Here is a 14,306-nt window from a genome sequence, read left to right as displayed (position 1 = left end):
CTGTAAATGCATTATTTACTTACACCATTTTATTTTTTGGTTTTCATATGTTATGTCTTATTTTCATCTGTATTTTTACTCTTGTGGTTCATCCTTTTTGCTTTATTTTCTTCTATTCTCTCCTCCCAGTCTCTCTCTGTCCTTCTTCTTTCAGGCTCTAAGGGGTGAATTCCTTTTCATGAACTCTCTTAGTTTCTGTTTGTGAATATTTTATACTCATCTTCATATTTGCAGAACAATTTCGCTGGATAAAGCATTCTCGGCTGGCAGTTTTTCTCATTCAGTACTGTAATTGTGACATACCACTGTCTTCTCGCCTCCATGGTTTCTGAAGAGAAATCTGCAGTCAGTCTTACTGGGCATCCCCTGTATGTGATGATTTGCTTCTCCCTTGCTGCTCTCAGAATTTTCTCTTATCTTTGACATTTGACATTCTGAGTACTTGGGCACTCGCACAGGTACTAGCTCGTCGCGCAGGCATTCTTTCTCTTCTTTTTCACCAGGAGGCCCCAGGGATCAAACCCGGGTCCTCCCATATGGTAGGTGGAAGCTCTACCACTTGAGCCACATTTGCTTCCCTCTAATGTGTTTTTGATTCACCTATCATGTCTTTCATTCCCATGAGCTCTGTTACTTTTCTATTCAGGCTTTCAAATTCTTCTTTGTGCTCACTCAATGTCTTCTTGATGTTGTTTATCTCTTTAGCCATATTGTCTTTCAACTCATTAAGTTGACTTTGGAGATTTATGTGCATCTCATTAATTAGTTGTCTTAAATCCTGCATCTCTTCTATGGCTTTGATATATTCCTTTTCTTGGGCTGTGTCTTCTGTTTTCTTAGTACGGCTCATAACTTTGTGCTGATTCCTAGACATCTTATTATTATGGTGGGTTTACTCTGATGATCAGTTTCTTTCTTTCAAAGGGATTTAGTGGTGGGAGGCTGTATGTTACTCCTGTTCTTTGATTCTTGGTTCAACCTCTTCTGGGTCTTTAGGATTGTCCCTGTTGCTCAAAATTGGGCCCTGAGCCCAGGAATGGGTTGTAGACCTACTTCCAAGGGCCTTGGGGAGGAAGGCTGTAAAGACTGGAAGAAGCCTCTCTTATTTTTTAATTTCCTCCAATGCATTTTCTTTGTCAACCAGCAAATGACGCTCTTCATCAACCCTCCTAGTTCAAAGCCTGGTTAGTGTGTTTGCTGCAAGATGGACCGAATCAGTGTGATACAGGTTTCTGCCTGGAGGCTATAAGCCTTTTAATTCAAACTTTTTCAAAGACAATTCTCCAACCTTCACTGGCAGCCCCCTCTGTTTTCCTGAGTAGGAAATAATTCCACTTCCCTCTGCATCCTCAACAATCAGTCCCCAGTTAGTAAAGAGGTAGCTTGAAAGGATCAGATCTCTTTAGTCCCAGATCTCTTTAGTTACTAGCTGGCTCCCAAGACAAACAATGAAGTGGTCCCACCTGGCCTGGAAGAGCTTGTGGGGCACAGCAGACCAAATTTGTGGTCAACCGTTGAGTCAGCCTTAGGCTGTGTGTATGTGTCTCTCTCCCCTTTCCTAGGGAGATGCATTCTCAAGAATCAGTCCTGGTTAGTAGAGGGAGATTGAGAGGGTAGGATCTTTTCAGTCCTGAGCTGGCTCCCAAAGTAAACAATGGCACAGCCCCACCCAGCCTGGAAGGGCTCTTGGGACATAGCAGACCAAATTTGTGACTCAAAAGCTGAATCAGACTTGGGCTGTGTCCCTCTCTCTCCCCTTTCCTGTAGAGATGGATCCCTAGAGCCCTCTTTGCTAGATCCACTGGCCCAGGGACCTGAGAATTCAAAAGTGTCTTTAGAATGGGGGAGTTTACTGGCAGTCACAGCTGCCCACTTTTAACTCAGTTTGCCATTGCAATTCTTTGTCCCTCTCTCTTCTAGGTGGTATCCAGCCTTCCCCTGGTACCCTAAATCCTAGAGTATTTATTTTCTAGGCTGATTCTTCCTGTCCTCTAGCTATTTTTCTGGGAGAGAAGAGGGTCCCATGTCTTTCTAGTCTGCCATCTTCCAAGAAGTCAAATGTCTTGTCTTTGAGTCCACTGATTCTTCTGCCAACTCCAATCTGTTGTTGAAACTCTCCTCAGAATTTTTCATTTCAGTTATTGTGGTCTTCAACTGCAGTAGTTCTGTTTTGTCCTTTTTAAATTTTCTATCTCTTTATTGAGATATCCATATTGTTTATTCATTGTTTTCCTGACAGCCTTTAGCTTTTTCTCTGTATTTTCCTTCATCTTTTTTGAGCATACCGGTTAGTTTTTTAAAGTCTCTGACTGGGACATCCATAGTCTGGTCTTCTCTGTTGATGTTTTTTGGATTTTTATCCTCTTCCTTTGAATGGGTCGTCATTTCCATTTCTTTGTCTTATATGATCTTCTGTTGCACATTGTGTAGTTTAATATTTAAAATGTTAGCTCTGGGATTTATTCCCTGAAATGTCTGCTTCTTGAATCTGTAGTCAACTGAGGACATGACAGATTTTCTTGACTGTCAGCTCTCCTTATCAGGATTGTCCACCCAAGGTAACTACAAAGTGCAGGGTCCTCCATGTCTTTTCTGGGCCCATGTCTTGTCTCAGGCTTGTGCTTGGTGGTGATTTTAGGAGTTCCCCTGTTTAAAGGAGCCTGAATGCCCTCTTTACTTTCCGGGTGTTCCACTACAGGACTCATAGCAAGTAAGCCTCTGTCCCAGGCCCTCAGCTTCAACTGTTTCTTAAACTGCTTCCATTACCTTAAGCTGCTTTTGCCTAGAGGGCAAATTTGGGGGTTGGGGAAAGGTGCATACTGGAGAGGAGTTTTGCAAGTCAGTTTTTTTCAGCCAAAACAAGGCCAGGGACCCACAAATGGAACAGTGGGTATCTCTAAACTGCCCTGGAGAAAGGATGAGCAGGAGATCAGGAAGAGGGCCAAGAGCTTCAGCGGCTCACCAAAGCTAAGCTTTCTTAACCTGCCTAGCAAATACACCCCTTTAACTGTCCTCCACAGCTATGAGGAAGCATACCATCTTTAGGTTTCCTCCATCATCTCTTTCTGGAGTGGGTTGAACACAGCCAGGTCCCCAGCCATCTGAAATAGCTAATCCAAAGCCATGATCATCAATCAGCCCATGCCCACCCCATATCTTGGAGATGTAGATTTCTATATCCCTTTCTGGCACTAGCAAGCTACTCGGGGCTGAACTCCACTGCTGCTGCTATGAGTGTGGGAGATGGGTGGTGGTAATTGCCCTGTAGAAAGAGCAGTTTGCTGGTATTTACCATAATTTATCAGTGTCTTCCTCCTACTCTTCTCTGGATAATATACAGTGTTCTACTGAAATGGCTGATTCAGAGCATTCCTGCCTGTCTATTAGTTGTTCTGGAGGAGGTACTAATTCTTGGAGCTTCCTACTGTATCATCTTCTCACAATCTTCTAGAGTGTTCTATGAATATACTTCACAAATGGATCACTAATTTTCAGATAACTATATCACAAAAAATACTTTAACCATATAATTTAAACCACATTTAACATAATTTAATCTTATCATCATTACTCAGAAGGAACTTCATATTATTACAATGTCTTAGTGTCATATTATGATTTTATTAGTAAATTAAGGAAGTTAACAAAAGAAATATTATATGTGACTATATCAAAGAAATCAGCTTTTAGTCTATAATTACCTTGCCAGAGTATGATTTATTTTTTATTGCAATTTGTGTTTTCTAATCCAATGGCTCTTAAAGTGTGGACTCCAGACCAATAGCCAAAGGATCACCCAGATAGAAATGCAAATTCTCCAGCCCTCTCCAGACCTACTAAATCTGAAAATCTGGGATGAGACACACCAGTCTGTTTTAAGCCCTCCAAATGATTCTGAGGCATGCTAAAACTTGAAAGTCACTGTTCTAATGAATATTTTAAAGTTAAAATGATAAATTCCCTTTTCTCTGAGGTCCTTTCTGAAATCACAGAATTTTAAGACTAAATAAACCGTTAGTTACTTCAAATCACTATTTTCAACAAATTTAGAATTCAACCAGCTGTTTTCCTATTTTTACACCCCTGCATTATTTTAGGACTTTCATTAAGCTTGAAAACAAAAACTGAATGTAAGGTTCCATAAATAATGAATTATACAAAAGCCTTTGTAAAACAAACTTCTCTACTTTAAATATCCTCGTCATTTACTCACATCGGTTTTTGCAATTGCATCCAACATTCCTTCCAAATTGACTCTATTTGCTTCAAAATACACTACAAACTGTCATCCTCCAGTGATTTATTTTTTTTATTTTAAATTTTTATTTGAATTTTTAATTAGGTTAATCTAAATAGAATAAATTTTAAAAACAATTCTAGTTATCAATTTTTTAATTGTTTCCTAATAATTAAGATAGAAGCTGAATGAAAGTGGAAATGGTATTGGACTAAATCAAGACATCTGGGAGTGTCAATAATTTACTCAGAGACACTGAGTTAAAAACTTAATGTTTCTGGGACTAAGTTTTCCTTGTTTATAAGGAAGTTGAAGTAGATGACCTGTAAAGTCTATTTCAGGTTTAAGGACCTCTAAGTCTATGACCTTACTATTATGAACTTTGGCACTGTACTTTCACATTAACATGACGTTGCCTAATTACTTAAGAATTTTTTTTTTTTAATTTTACATTAGTTTTTGATATACTCTTCTTAGGATTCAAGAACATCAGTATAACACTACTTTCTGGAGAGTTTAACATAACACTAGTGCTTGCAGATATGAATCCACAAGAGCAAAGTTTTCAGAATGTGGGTAACAATATGGACTCTGGAGAAAGCCTGTTTCTGGACATGTTGTTTTAACTTGCTAACCTTAAGTTTTAGCTATCTGCTGTTAAATGTGGATAATAATAGTATCTTCTTCGTATAACTTAAATGACATAATCCGCAAAGAGCACTTAGAACAGAGGTCAGTGCAGAATAAGCATTAGAAAATTTTATTAACATTATTTTACAAGTCAGCTTTTTCATTCTCTATAATCAGAAGCCAACAGAACAATCTGAACTCAATTTAGTAAATACGGCACACGTATTTTGTGCAAGGCACTTCATCATTCACTGTAGCAGCAGGGTTACTGAACTTCAGGATACATGCAAATTACTCAAGATGCTTATTTAAAATGCAAATTCCTGGGCTCAGCTTCCAGAAGCTCCGATGCTACAATTTTTAACAGGCATCCAAGGGGTTTCTAAGGCAGGCCATGAAGACCACAGTTTAAAAAACATCTCACTAGGGGTTTCAAAGAGATGAATTCTCCCCTCAAATACTTACAATGTATAGTAATTTTTTTCATTTCAGAATTCATTGCAGCTACCATAGCATTGCACCTGTTGATTGCATACCATGCGTACCTTATATAGTCCTTTCATTAATTTCCATTTGGCATTGGGTTCCCATATCTATATCCTGATGTGATGATGTAACTCACCTCTTCATCTTACATCAGAGTTTTGCCTAATCTTCTAAACCCAAACCCTCCAAACTCTTGAGTACTGTAGTTTCCTGGTCTATGAGCTATTTTCTGACCTCTGAAAGCAGAGAACTATTTAACTCTGGGCGCTGACCTATATACCTGATCCTGGCCTCATTCATGGTCCTGGTCTCAGTCTTACACTTGCAACAATGCTGCCAGCAAACATTCCAGTATGTCTTCAGTATAGTATAAATTTTCAAAAAAGATTGCAACGTGTCAAAAACTCACAAAAATTTACATCACAAAGAACTTTAACATACTATGTATTTTAAAAACAAGAACAACTACAAAAAGCATAATCAGAAGATCAGACGACTACAGAATAGAATGCAGATTGTGACAAAAATTTGTTTGTTGTGGAGGTGCTGTTTAACAGTTCTAAAACTGCTTAACATGTATACGGGGGTCAAACAGGTATTTTAATGTCAGGGAGAGAAGTTACAAATAAGCAAGAGGGGAAGGTTAGAATGAACATGTGGTACTGCATTAGAGTAGAGACATTGTATGAACACATGTTTAGCTTAATACAAATACAGGTGGATAATACAGAAATAATTACAGATACAGTTTCCCAATAAAAGGAACCAGGGCTCCTGGGAGAAACTGCTGATGCGGGGCTGGAGCATGGAAAATGCAGTTCTTCTTTACAGAATTCCAAAACTTTACATGGCTATTTACCTCTCCAGGAGGTGGAGTCTAATTCTCCCCCTTTCAGAATGGGTGGCTATCACGACTTGCATCCAAAAAAACAAAAATATATAGAGGAGTTTTTTAAAAAAAGGAACCTTTATAGTTATAGACACCTGACAAGTACTATCTGGGCCAGGTCATCAAGATTAATATCACCAATGGGAAGTCATATTGGTAACATCTACTGCCTGATATAAGGTGGTGAGAAGGGCATGTCACCTGTGTGGTATTCTTTCCATAATCCATAACCCTAGTCTACTCATGAGAAAAATATCAGACGAACCTATATTGAGGGGCATTGTACAAAATACATTACCAGTATTCCTCAAAACTGGCAAAGTTACGAAAAACAAGACTGTCAAACACCAAGAGGAGACTAAGGAGATGTGATACCTAAATGCAATGTGGGATCTTCACGGGGATCCTAGACAATATCCTAAAAAATGACCTTAGTGAAATTCAAATAAAGTCTGGAGTTTACTAGTTAGTTTAGTTAATAGTAATGTATCAATGTTGGTTTTTGACTAAAGTACCCCAGTAATATAAGATCTTAATTAGCAGGGGAAACGGGGTGAAGGTATAAGGGAACTTGTACTATCTGTAACTTTCTGTAAACAGTATTTCAAAATAAAAGGCTTATTAAAAAAAAGAAAAGAGAAAAGAAAAGAGAAAAGAAAAGAAAAGAAAAAAGAAAAGAAGAGAAAAGAAAAGAAAGAAAAGAAAAGAAAAGAAAAGAAAAGAAAAGAAAAGAAAAGAAAAGAAAAGAAAAGAAAAGAAAAAAGAAAGTATGCAAAAGGAGGTGAAGATCCTTTTCCACTTTTTGGATTAAAAAAAGTTAATTCTGTTGTTATTTAGTATAAAGAATTTAACTTTCTTGTAACTAAAGCACTGATCAGACAACATTATTCCAGCAATTTTTCCTCAGTATTCAGAATAGCAATGAAACACATAACACACAGAGCCAAAATTCTTTCCCATCATCATATTTTTAAAAAATTGTTTAAAAAAAAAAGATAAAACAGATTCAGGTTACAGCATGGAAAATAAACTGAAGTAAGAATGAAGAAACACTTCTATTAACTAATTATACAATTTTAGACAAGTTACTTCATCTCTCTGGGCCTTACTTTCTTAATCTGTAATAGGAGTAGATTAAAAAGAAGGTATTTAAAGATCTTTTCAGGGTAAAGATATAATAGTTTACAAAAGGAACCACCAACATCCTTTACACCAAATTCCCCTAGATTTTCTCCTACCCTCTGGTAGTTAGCTCCTTCTCAATCTCATAGGTCTGTTCCTTTGAGACCAACCTTTGATACCTAAATCAGAAATTAGGGTATCCCACTCAGGATGCTGATCAGGTTTCTTTCCATTTCACATGCTCTCCCTAAGAAATACAATCACTTGATTTCTAAATCTGTACCTTTATCCTGAGTTCAAAGACTACTTGCTGGTCAACTCCACTTGGAGAAAGGTCTAAAACCAAACTCATACCAACCTCCCCCCCAAATTCTTTTCTGTTTCCTGGTTCCCATCTGTGGTAGGCAGAATAATGTCCCCACAAAGATGTATACGTCCTAATTCCCAGAACTCGTGAATATATTATGTTATATGGCAAGAAGGTATTAAGGTTAATCAGCCAACCTTGAGATGGAGAGGGTATCCTGGATTATCCAGGTGGATCTAATATAATCACAAGGGTCCTTACAAATGAAAGGAAGAGGCAAGATAGTCTCTGAGTGACACAGGATGAGAAAGACTCGGCTGGTCATTGCTGGCTTTGAAGATACAAGGGGCCATGAGTTGAAAAAATGTCAGCAGCCTCTAGAAGCTGAAAAAGGCAAGAAAACGGATTCTTCTCTAGAATCTCCAGAAAGAAACAGAACGCTGCCACCTTGATCTTCGACAGTGAGACCCATGTCAAATTTGTGATCTCTAGAACTGTATGGTAATAAATTTATGTTTTAATCCACTTAAGTTTGTGGTAATTTGTTATAGCAGAAACAGGAGAGTAATACACCTTAGAAAATGGACGTCTACCAACCCTGATACCTAAATCAGAAATTTGGCTATCCCCTTTTCCCTCTATTTCCATATTTGATAAGTGATCAAATTTTGTCAATGATTCCTTTGCCTCTTATGAATGTGTCTACTTCTCACCAACCCTACTACCATTTTCCTAGTCCAAGTCTCTAATCATGTAATGCCTGGGGTCTATTGCAACAGCCTTCAATCTGGTCTGCCTTGCTCCATGCTCACTCTTATAAAGCCACGCCCATATTACATCTAGAAGATTTATTGCAAAATACAAATTATCTTATCCCTCTTTTTAAAATTCTTAACAGTTTCTCACTGCCCTAAAGATAAAGTCCAAACTCCTTAATTTAACTTATGAGAATTTACAACCCCTATTCTGGCTCTTTCTTTATCCTCTCCAGCCTCTTTGCTCGGGGCACAATGGCTATGTCTATTTTACTCACTTATATTTCTAACGACTAGCACAACAGCAAATGGTCTTTAAATATTAATACCACTAATGCCTTCTGTCTCTATCTGAATGGTACCCTGTCACTGAAGGTAGGGTTTGTTTCTTTTATCTATAAATTGAGGCTAGCCCTGTGATTGCTTTGAATAACTGGATGCACTATAAATGATGTTCCGGGACTTCCAAACCCAGGACTTAACAGGACTGGCAGCTTCTGCTTCTTTCCTCTTAGAATCCAGCTACCATGCTGTGAGAAACCCCAGGCACATGGAGAGGCCATGTGAAGGAGAACCTCCAGCTGAGCCCCCAGCAAACAGTCAGCATCAACTGCCAGCCATGTAAGTGAGCTGCCTTGGGAAATCCAACTCAGCCTGTCCTCTTAGTTGATGTTACATGGAGTGAAAGACTCTCCCAGCTGAGTTCAGTCAATCCACCAAATCATGAGAAGTGGAAGAACCTTAGAGTGGTTCACTTAAGCCTCTTAAATATGAAGTTGAAGTTCCTTCTCTGTGCAGCTTTCCCCATGGAGCAGGGGTGAAGAGGTTTCACTGCCTTGGAACTGGAAAACCATTTTCCTGGGCTTCTTCTCCCATCCCCTTCCCACATTCCCCTTAGAAGCAGCTGGGGTTTACCTTCTGGGCCTATCTACTGTCTTCCCTCTACTTCTTACTAGCTCTTTCACTTTCCCTTGAGCTCTCTTGGGCTTGGTGAATCTTAGTTTTTTTAATTTCCCAGCTCTTATTTTATTTTTCCTTCTGATCACTTATGTTTTGTTTTGTTTCTAAGAAAACAGTTACCTTCAATCCCTTTCTCCCACTCCCAACATAACAATCGTGGCAAGAAAATGTGACTGCTGATTTACTGATGTATTTAAGGTAAGGAAAAAAGAGAAAAAGTTGGGTAATTAGGTTTTAGAGTAGTCGGTTACACAGCAAATGGGGATATGCCAGTGTGGGTTCACAAACTACAGCCGGTACTGACCATCATCTATTGATGCTGAGCAAATTACCCAAATAAACTCCACCTTATGAAGCAAGGAACAGCATTCATGTACAGTAATAGAAGGAACTGTGGGGACTCATCTTCAGAGAAAAACTACTACAGTTCATGTTAAATACTCAATACCTCTAATAAATTATTACCTTATTTTTTTTTCCAGATCTAGATTTACAGTGTTTTTAATGAAAAAGAGAAGGTAGCTCTAACAGATAAAACCTAACATAAAATCATCAGATAAAATCAAATTTTGGCAAATATATCTTCCCATGGTTTTTCTGATAAACTAATTCTAATTTGGACAAACCAATATTATTAAATACAGAACATATATTAAAACCATTGTTCACATGGAAGTCATCTGAACTGCTTGTGTTATATCATTTTAAAATGTGAAGGACAAATTATGTGAAGGAGTTTGCTTATATTTTGAGAGATTCCCTAACTAGTTATACAGCAAAGAGGGGTAAAGATAAAAAGGGGAAAAAAATTTGAGCTGAAAATGTAAATATTTGTTAAATATATGAGTGAAAAGTAAATTACTAGAATATACAATTAATCCAAAAATAAAACAGGAAAGGAAAGAAACTGCTTCACAGTTAAGCATTTTAAATACCTATGTGAGCTTATATAGTCCTCTCTGGAACTAAGAAAAATTTTCTGGGATTTGATACATAAATCTGGTAGGATACATTACAGGAATTACTATTTGTATTATGCTTTCAAATTAATACGTACCTAAATAAAAGCACACGCTGCACTTGAAATTGTGAAATAAGAAACAAGTTGCAGATAACACTATCCATTTCAACACTATTAAGCGACAGCCAAGATCCAAATGCCCTCATGAACTTAGCACTGAGAGCACAAAAATAAGGCAGATACAGGGTAATTTTTCAATCTCAACAAACTCCAAAACTACATAAGAACCCTGGAAGGCACCTTTCCGAGAGCTGAGAGAGCACTAACAAAAAACTGCATCTTCAATGAAACATATTATATAATCTTTCTTGTTAACTGGTTTAAACACCTATTTTAGTCTATCCCACAGGAGCTCTGATCCTTTTTGTTTGAAATTAAATCCCATACTAATTTTTCTGAAACTAGAACACATTTCTGCTTTTTAAACCATCTCGTAAATGCCATTTTCTTCTATTAAGAAGATAATGCTCCACTCCCTCCAACACACATACAAACATACACTGTTCACCCTCCTCATTTTCAGTTCCATTCCCATCCTGAAAGTCAAGTATACATTTTAAATTGTTTTCCAAAGAATAACCTTTATAACCAAAGCAAGCATTTTCAGGCTGATTAGGAGTAAATCCTGCATGATGAAGCATATAAACTGTTTTGAACCAGGAACAATCATGAAGAAGAAATATTGTCTGTATTTTACATGCATGGAAACTGAAGCTCAAGGAAATTAAGTAATTGGTTCAAGCTCACACAGCTAGTAAGTAGCAGAACTGGCATTTTAACTCATGGCTGTGTATATTCTTTACAATACTAATTCCAAGCCATGTGTTCCAAAGGATCAATGCAAAGGGCTCAAATAATTGTAACAGAAATAAATAATCAACCACTATAATTTGAGTGCTTGAGTGTTAAGTGCCTAGCATAGTAGAAAGCACTTTACATATACTATTTAATTCTCACATTAATCCTATATAAGGTGGGAAATAAGGGAGATGCATGTGGGTCTATAAATACTCATTAGATATTAGCTGTGTTTTACAATATTATCCCCATGTTACAGAAGAGTAAACCAAATTTGCTTAAAGTCACAATACTAATAATTGGCAGGGACTTCATAATGCGAGGCAGGCATTCAACACTGAGCCACACCTGCTCCAAGTACTGGTTCTTAAACTCCCAGTTATTCTGTCAAACCAACAAAGTATCATGTTGTCCTATTTGCCAAAAAGGGAAAGACAAAAGGAACCCAGCAGCATCCATGGCCTTACTACATCCCCTGCTACTCTAAGTGCTAAAGTTAAAATAAATATACATAATAAATACATGGAATTAAAACCTAGAGTTTAGCTTATAAGGAGATAAGAGGAAGGTTGAGAAGAACAATGATGCTTAATGTATGCAGAAGTTTTAATTAACTTGACTGTAAAAGTGTGGAGATGGATAGAGTTGATAGTAACACATTAGAGTGAGTAACAACTGGTTTATAAATGGGATTATGAATGAAAAAAGAAGTCTGGGGAAGTAAATATCAATAGAAAGAAAACTAAAGAATAATCTAGGGACTGAATAACACAGTGAACCCAGAGGCGGTTTAGAATTGTGGTTAAGGGTACAAATGCAAAAGAGTCCTTCTGTTAGCTAGAGCAGTTGTACATCACTACTGCAGGATGATGGGAATATGGAGAAACATGGGAAAACAACAATTGGTGTGACCTATAGACTGTGATTAGCAGCAATACTATAATATTCTTGCATTAATGCCAAGCTATACTGTGTTGATAATGGAGGTGTATGGAAAAAGTGTGCAAATGTATGCTATGGACCATGCTTGGTGGTAATAGTCTGATGATATTATCTCATAATCTGTAACAAATGTTCCACAAGGGTGTGGAGTTGTGTGGGAAATCGACACATCTGTATGACTGTTCTGCAAGTTCACAATATCTGTAACAAAAATATACTTTAAAAAAAATAGTATGGGTTGGGGGAAAAATACACCAAATGTAAGGTAAGCACTATAGTTGGTTGTAATATTTTGACAATGCTCTAGCCTAGTTTGTAACAAATGTTTCACACCAACGCAGAGAGTTGGTGGAGGGGTGATGTAAGAGACCCCTGTGTGATGTTATATATGTTTATCTTGTAAGTTCGCAATCTTTACTATACACTTATTGTTTATGTGTGTCCATGTATGAATGATACACTTCAATAAAAATTTTAAAACTAATAAATAGAAAAAATAAATATACAGGCAGAGGCACTGCGCTGTCCTCGGTGCAACCAACGGCGTCCCTGCATGAGGCCCTGGTCCAGGGCACCAAGGCACCCCGCCGGCATGTGCCTCTCGGAGACTCTCTGACCGGGTTTGCTGCTGCTGGGGCTGGTCCCGGGTGAGCAGGCAGCGCAGAGAACAGCTGCCAATGTCAACACCTTCTCGCCGGGGGTCAGCAGTCTGTTCAGCGGGGACAACGTGCACATTAGTTTTTGACCAGGCTGACTGAGATTCGTGCTGGGAATAGATATGTTCATGAAAACATTACGGAAAATTTAGATGGAGCTTTTGGACTGACTGGACGAACACGTCCCAGTATTTCAGCCCTATCTCAGTGTCCCAACAGCCCTCTTTACTGGTCGCTGTCATCGTCCTGGCCTACTGGTTCTCGCCACTGATGCTGGGCTAGCCTTCAGTATCATGCAACCAGTGTTCAGCCTCTTTCAGATCGTGTGGGCCCATCCTGCTCTCTGTGTTCTCCATGTACACATCTTGCACAAGTATGAGGGTGACCCCGAGAATGCCGTGCTGTCCCTGCGCTCTGTGGTGGCTCTTTACCTTCATAACTGGGTCTATGGGGTTTTACTGGCACAGCAGCCCCTGCAAACCCTGCATGCAATAGAAGCTGGAGCTCCCAGAGAACAAAGTCAGACTATTCAACATCCACCTGAACAGGGTGCTAGAAAGTCTTGATCACTCCAATGATAAGTGAAGGTCAGTGGGACAGGCCAGCTCCCCTTTCACCAGCACGCGCTCAGGGAAAAAGAAGAAAAAGAAACCAAACCCCAAACAATCCTAACAAACATGACTGAGCAAGAAAGCAGCGCTTTGTCAGTATTTTTGACCACATTTACTCTTAGGACACGTACCAAGATTTCAGAAGCCATTTAGGTAGAGCTATACATTAAGTATCATCCATGGAGAAGGCAATAACCATATTAGCTGTATGGCACAAGAAGTTTATCTATGCACAGAGCATCAAGTTAATTTTTAAAGCACTTAAATACATCTTTTGTTGTAAGGTTTAATTTTAAAAATACATAGATAAATTCTTTCCATCCTTCCTGCTTTCCTTCTGCCCATCCATCCTTCCCTTTCTCCATCCATCCATAACTGTCCAGGTACATAAAGATAAAGCAGACCTGAATCCTGCTGTCTGGCAGAGACATAAAATATACACAAATAGCTATAATATGCTGTGGAAAGGTAGAAACAATAAGTTTATTTGCAGATGATATAATCTTGCATATTAGATAGTAAGAAATTCACAAAAAATAGTAAGAAATTCACTAACTCACTTAATAAGTGAGTTCAGTGAGATTGTAGAATATAAGATCAATATACAAAGATCAATTGTTTTCCTAGGGAAGCGGATGTGGCTCAAGAGATTAAGCTCCTGCCTACTGCATAGAAGGTCCCAGGTTCAGTTCCTGGTGCCTCCCAAGAAGAAGGGCTGGCATGATGCACTGATGCAACAAGATGGCGTAACAAACAGACACAAAGGAGAAAGACAATGAGAGACACAACAACCAGGGAGTGGAGGTGGCTCAAGTGATTGAGTGCTTCTCTCCCACTTGGGGAGGTCCCAGGTTGGGTTCCTGGTGCCTACTAAAGAGAAAGCAAGCAGACA

The 14,306-nt window shown here is 38.5% G+C and overlaps 1 protein-coding gene and 1 pseudogene across 3 annotated transcripts in view; one reads left to right on the top strand and one right to left on the bottom strand.

The window, feature by feature from the left end:
- NSMCE2 (NSE2 (MMS21) homolog, SMC5-SMC6 complex SUMO ligase) overlaps nucleotides 1-14,306 on the bottom strand; it is a 298,377-nt gene that overhangs the window by 245,999 nt on the left and 38,072 nt on the right. The window lies entirely within an intron of this gene.
- LOC139436473 (BRI3-binding protein pseudogene) lies at nucleotides 7,974-13,388 on the top strand (annotated as a pseudogene).

The sequence above is a fragment of the Dasypus novemcinctus genome, chromosome 14 (genome assembly GCF_030445035.2).
Source record: "Dasypus novemcinctus isolate mDasNov1 chromosome 14, mDasNov1.1.hap2, whole genome shotgun sequence".
NCBI classification, from domain to species: Eukaryota; Metazoa; Chordata; class Mammalia; order Cingulata; family Dasypodidae; genus Dasypus; species Dasypus novemcinctus.
This window is presented reverse-complemented; position numbering and strand designations above follow the sequence as displayed.